This window comes from Salvelinus sp. IW2-2015, unplaced genomic scaffold (genome assembly GCF_002910315.2).
Source record: "Salvelinus sp. IW2-2015 unplaced genomic scaffold, ASM291031v2 Un_scaffold2257, whole genome shotgun sequence".
Classification (NCBI taxonomy): Eukaryota; Metazoa; Chordata; class Actinopteri; order Salmoniformes; family Salmonidae; genus Salvelinus; species Salvelinus sp. IW2-2015.
Window position 1 is genome coordinate 68,351 of NW_019943586.1, and position 6,802 is coordinate 75,152.

General features: G+C 48.7%; 1 pseudogene; it reads right to left on the reverse strand.

Annotated features, from left to right (window-relative positions):
• Window positions 1-6,802, reverse strand: part of LOC112073418 (UDP-N-acetylglucosamine--peptide N-acetylglucosaminyltransferase 110 kDa subunit-like) — a 43,821-nt pseudogene that overhangs the window by 4,115 nt on the left and 32,904 nt on the right.

Here is a 6,802-nt window from a genome sequence, read left to right on the forward strand (position 1 = left end):
AGGTGGGGCGGCTGGAGTTGGACAGGGTCAGGTGGTGAGGTTAGAGGTCAAGGTGGGGCGGCTGGAGTTGGACAGGGTCAGGTGGTGAGGTTTAGAGGTCAGGGTGGGGCGGCTGGAGTTGGGCAGGGTCAGGTGGTGAGGTTAGAGGTCAGGGTGGGGCGGCTGGAGTTGGACAGGGTCAGGTGGTGAGGTTAGAGGTCAAGGTGGGGCAGCTGGAGTTGGACAGGGTCAGGTGGTGAGGTTAGAGGTCAGGGTGGGGCTGGAGTTGGACAGGGTCTGGTGGGAGGTGTACACGACAGTGCCTGTTATGATAAGGTTAAAACGGCTGTGTTGCAGATTTATGAATTGGTCCCTGAGGCTTACCGCCAACGATTTAGAACTTTAAAAAGGGATGATAAACAGACTCATGTTGAGTTTGCGCGACAATTATCTGTACAGTTTAATCGCTGGTGTTCTGCCTCTGCAGTTGTGACTTTCCAAGGGCTGTGTGATCTGATTATGTTAGAGCAATTTAAGGACACAATCCCTGATTGTATTGCCACCTATATTAACGAACGAAAAGTAAAGAATGTCGCTGAAGCTGCGGTTTTGGCGGATGAGTATGTGTTGACTCACAAAAGTGTATTTGCAGAGCCCCGTATTCGGAATYAGTGGGGGCGTTCGGATAGATTTGGGCTTCGCTCACCGAGATACTATGGTTCATGGGCAGAGTCCTATTCAACTAGGGTTGAGCCTGACTCCCGTGGTAAAGCTAACTTTGGGCAAGAGTGTCACTACTGTCACGGTTCCGGTCATTGGAAAAACGAATGTCCACATCTCAGGTCAAAGGGTGCTTACGCTAAATCTAAGCCTACTGCGTTAGCTGCGCCTGTTCCAKATCAGTTCATTCATGACTCATTGCCTCAGGTCCAGGAGCATGTGAAAGTACATATTGATCCAGACTATTTACCTTTCATTACGGAAGGTTTTGTGTCTATGTTAGGAAGTAAGGAATTAGTGCCAGTGAAGATCTTGAGACACAGGTGCCTCCGAATCGTTTGTGTTGGAGTCTGTGTTACCCTTTTCAGCTGAGACTGATTCGGGGAATAGTGTTCTAATTAGGGGAATAGGTTTGAACACTCTTTCAGTTCCATTGCATAAACTGATGTTGGATTGTGGGCTGGTGAAGGGTGAAGTTGTTGTGGGGGTGCGTCCTTCGTTGCCTATTGAGGGTATCGACGTTATCCTTGGGAATAACTTGGCTGGTGATCGTGTATGGCCTGTCGAGGTTACATCTCTTGTTTCCATAAAGCCGTCAGTTGTTGAGATTCCTGATGAGTGTACAAAGCTCCCCAGAGAGGTTCAGTGCGTGTGCAGTGACGCGTTCTATGGGCCGTGGCGAACTGGTCAATGTGCCGAATAATGAGAATACCACAAAGAAGTATGCCACTGTTTTCCCTGTTATCCCGTTATCTGTAACCCGCTCAGATCTAATCACTGCGCAACGGGATGACTCCACATTAGAAGAGTTGCTTGACCAAATTGTGCCTGTGGAACAGTTGGGAGATGTCGCCCATGGCTATTTTCTCCAAGAGGATGTCCTGATGAGAAAGTGGGTGTCTCATGGTAGTTGTTTTCTAGGGGAGGCGATTAGTCAGGTTGTAGTACCAGTAAAACTTCGTGAGTTGGTGTTGACAACTTCTCACAATGATGTTGCTGGACATATGGGTGTGAGGAAAACATACCATCGCATATTAAGACATTTCTTTTGGCCTAGATTAAAGAGGGATGTCTCTGATTTCATCAAAACTTGTCATACCTGTCAATTAACTGGTAAACCTAATCAAGCTATTAAGCCGGTGACACTGTTTCCTATTCCTGTACTCAGCCAACCTTTTGAGTATCTGATCATTGACTGTGTGGGTCCTTTGCCTCGTTCTAAAAAGGGAGAAATGGCTAAAGAGAAGTTATCTTCACAGGAGAGGTTGAAGGACATATTTGATCGCCGAACTGAGCCTCGTCAGTTTACTCCGGGTGACCAGGTTCTTGCTCTGCTGCCAATTGTTGGTTCTCCTTTTCAAGCCAAGTTTCAAGGTCCATATACAGTGGTGCGTCAGTACACTGAAAAAAATTACCTAGTTGCCACTCCAGAACGGAGGAAAGCACACCAGCTGTGCCATGTAAATTTGTTAAAACCCTATTATGCACGTTCCTCTGAGATTGAACAGTGGGAGTCTACAGAGGAKGGTAAACCTGTTCTTTTGGCTGATACCGTTGTTTCCTTGGGTTCTTATCATGCTAGATCTGTGCATGAGGAGGAAGATGGGCCTGGTCCTGACGATTGTAGATTGAAAAGGACCTTGTTCTTTTCGTTGGAGTTTGTAGCTGATGTGGTCTCGTGCGCCCTGTTCTTGAATGGTTGTATTGTCTGGTTCTGTCTTTCCTGTCTGTTCCCTCCTGGTCTTGTATTCGTCTTTCCTCTTAAATGTTGCTTCCTATGCACTACGGTTGCTGAGGTCTGGGGAGTCTTTCCTCTTAAATGTTGCTTCCTATGCACTAAGGTTGCTGAGGTCTGGGGGGGGAGGTTGGCTGGAGGAAAATTGAAGGCGCGCACGTAATCCCTCATCAATTTGGAGACGCAGAGGCTGTATGTTGTTTCCCGGTGGTCCTTGTTGGTCCCCGTTCTTATGGGGGGAATGTGACGACCCGCCCACTTCTGTCTGCCGCGTATTCTCTCTTTGTTTTGTTTCGCTTATTCGGAGCCCGGTGGCGGAGTTGGGAGAGGGTCTCAAGCTACATGGGAAAACCTGGCCCACTGCCAGAGGGATAAATGCACCACTCCCCGATTCATGGAGGAGACCTCTCTCCTGCAGACACCTTGATAGATTTCGGTTATGTTTCATGGTGCTTTTTGGTTGTTTGTTTTAGGCATCTTTCAACACCCTGCATTATCACATTCATGCATGCAAACATTCACTTACACTACTGATTACTGATTACACACACCATTGTGTATTTATACCTAGTTTCTTTATCTAATAAATATATTTTGTTACTCCTTATCTCCACGTGGTCTCCCTTTTGTTACGGGCTCTGAGCCGGTTCGTGACAGTGAGAAGAGGGAGAGATGCTCAACCACAGAAGAGATGGAGAGACAGATGGAGTGTGAAGGCGGGAGAGATGCTCAACCACAGGAGAGATGGAGAGACAGATGGAGTGTGAGAAGAGGGAGAAGATGCTCAACCACAGAAGAGATGGAGACAGATGGAGTGTGAGAAAGAGGGAGAATGCTCAACCACAGAAGAGATGGAGAGACAGGATGGAGTGTGAGAAGAGGGAGAGATCTCAACCACAGGGAGATGGAGAGACAGATGAGTGTGAGAAGATGGGAGAGATGCTCAACCACAGAAGAGATGGAGAGACAGATGGAGTGTGAGAAGAGGGGGAGATTTAGAAGGATCTAGCTGGAGTGTGTGTGTTAGTCAGGGGTTCTTACTATTCCATGTCGCAGCCCAGTTTGACAGCCACTTCCTCATATTCCTGTCTGGTGTGGGCGATAAGCTCAGGACAACCCAGACACTGTAGCTGAGAGGCTGCCACGCGTGACGCCAGGGTCTCACCTGTACGGGCACACGTCACATTTAAAGACCGACTTGTCGTTCACACACCACTGCTACTACAACACACAGAACCGTACATCCCAATTATCTCTCCTTTCTCCGTAGTGTGCCTTTGTTCCCTTCATGGATTAGAAATGACTGGGACATAGAAACTCCCTCTAACCTAAGTCAACACTGATCCAAAACCTTCTAATTTATGGAGAGTAGTGAACACTTCTGGAGGAAACATCTGTCCTGCGATCCTACACGGTCTCACCTGGCATTGTAACCATGGGTGTCCCGGCCCAGAGGACGTCCATGCCGGTGGTGTGTCCGTTACAGAGTGGCGTGTCCAGACACACGTCGGCCAGCTGGCCCCGTCTCACGTGTTCCTCCTTGGGCGCCACGGGAGAGAAGATGATACGGGAGCCGGGCAGGCCGAAGTTCTGGGCGTACTGCTGGATGTTGGGCTCGCCCACCGCAGGGAAACGCAGCAACCACAGAACACTGTTGGGAACACGCTTCAGGATCTACAGGAGAGACCGGCGACGAGATCAGTAAGATGTGCTGTGTGTCTGAAATGGAATTGAAATGGCACTACTGTTGACCAGAGCCCCTATTCCCTATATAGTGCACTTCTGTTGACCAGAGCCCCTATTCCCTATATAGTGCACTACTGTAGACCAGAGCCCCTATATAGTGCACTACTGTAGACCAGAGCCCCTATTCCCTATATAGTGCACTACTGTTGACCAGAGCCCCTATTCCCCATATAGTGCACTACTGTAGACCAGAGCCCCTATTCCCCATATAGTGCACTACTGTAGACCAGAGCCCCTGTTCCCCATATAGTGCACTACTGTTGACCAGAGCCCCTATTCCCCATAAAGTGCACTACTACAACAGGATCATGGAGAAAGTGTTTTCTAGCCTGATGCTTACATTGGCCCACATCTGCAGGGTGGGAGGGTCGATCTTGTAGAGCTGGTTGAAGTTGCAGTAGACGATGGAGTCTTCAGGCAGGCCGTACTGGGAGCGGGTTGTCACCACGATGGTACGAGGCACCTCTTCTCCTGTAGCCGCCTTGTTGTTGAGCTGAGATGGAGGACAAGGAGGAGGTTATGATGGACAGATTTATTATGAGCAGAGAGAGATAGATGGGGGCAGAGGAGAGGCCAGTGCATAGTGACAGTGTTAACCTTACACCCCTGTTCTAAACCCTGTTCACCACAGTACTGGAACCATTTTCCCAGGTGTCAAAGACCCAAAAGTAGACATGCAAGTGACCCAATGTCTTTATCCAGTACTAGCCAGTCTTTGTGCCATACCTGGAGGGATTCAGACCCTGATACTACACCCTTCTCCCCTGGAAGTATCTGAAAACACACAGTATACACGAGATGTAACACTACAGACCCTAGTCGTGTCACATGGCTGGGATCAAAGGTCAACCATACAGGTAACTTCCTGCTTCATTAGGTCACATGGCTGGGATCAAAGGTCAACCACACAGGTACCTCACTGCTTCACTCCAACCAGCAAAATAACAGCCTGGTACTCATTCTTATCCATTTCCTGTGTGTGCGTGTCCCTCCAGTACCTGTGTGGTGGCCAGTCCATTACTGACGGTGAATCCGTTGATGGTGACCTGTATCTGTCCCTGGTTGATCATGTTGATGATGGCCTCAGCTGCTGTGTTCATGGGGATGACGGGCATGGACAGAGCCCCGTTGGTTTCTGCTGCGCCACTCTCCCCAATGGAACACTTCATCTGGACAGGAAGGAAGGAAGGAGTCAGTGATCTACAAAGCATTTACATCATACTTTCTGGAGGATAAGGGCGGGTCTTCACTGTTCAAATTTAAGAACACAACAAGGAACAGACAATGGGGTACCTTTCCAATAGTTCATAGTTCAATGGAAATATGGTCACAGAACATTCCCTATGTCACCGTCTCACCTTGACCACAGGCAGGCTGTCCAGGAAGGGTTAGGACTATTCACCATGTCCCTGTCTCACCTTGACCATCAGGCAGGCGGTCCAGGAAAGGGTTAGGTTCACCATGTCACCCTGTTCACCTTTGACATCAAGGCAGGCTGTCAGGAAGGGTTACTATTACTCAGTAACCCTGTCTCACCTTGCACCTTGACGCAGGCAGGCTGTCCAGGAAGGGTTAGGACTATTACCATGTCTCTCCTGCTCACTTGACATCAGGCAGGCTGTCCAGGAAGGGTTATTCCACCATGTCACCGTCTCACCTTGACGTCAGGCAGGCTGTCCAGGAAGGGTTAGGACCTATTCACCATGTCCCTTTCTCACCTTGACCACCTTGACGTCAGGCAGGCTGTCCAGGAAGGGTTTAGGGCTATTCACCATGTCTCGTCCTCACCTTGACATCAGGCAGGCTGTCCAGGAAGGGTTATTCACCATGTCCCTGTCTCACTTGACGTCAGGAGGCTGTCCAGGAAGGGTTTATTCACCATGTCCCGTCTCACCTTGACGTCAGGCAGGCTGTCCGGAAGGGTTAGGCTATTTCACCATGTCCTGTCCTCACCTTGACGTCAGGCAGGCTGTCCAGGAAGGTTAGAAACTTTCACCATGTCGTCTCACTTTGCCGTCAGGCAGGCTGTCCAGGAAGGTTAGGGCTATTCCATATGTCACATCTCACCTTGCGCACTTGACGGTCAGGCAGGCTGTCCAGGAAGGCCTTGAGGTCGATACCATTCAGAACGATGCGGTTGTCAAAGATGTGGCCGTTGACTTGAAGTCATCACGCCTTTTTCTGTTGAAGTAACATACAAAAAAGAACACTGGAGGTGAAGAGGTGAACTGCATGTCAAGTGTCGTTCCAAGAAACCAAGTCAGGGTTGTAGATCTAAAAAGCATTATTTTCATTCATCAAAGCACACTTTTTTCCTTTCAGATGAATGTCAGTGTATTTTTATGTAAGCTTTAATGTAAGCAGGGGAACCCATTGAGACCAGGGTGTCATTTTCAAGGGTACCCTGGGAATACTAATTACCGCCATAGCACACAAGAGAGCATTGACAACGCAAGAAAGCCTCTATCACCGGAATGCTAACAAAATTAGCACAAACTAATAGCGGAAATCACATAGCTGTTGTTAGCTAAAGGCTAACGAACGAAAATTTTTTTGCAGACAGGCAAATCCAGCTCAAAGTTATACAAGCATAGCTAGTAGCTACCGAATGTCATTTTCATA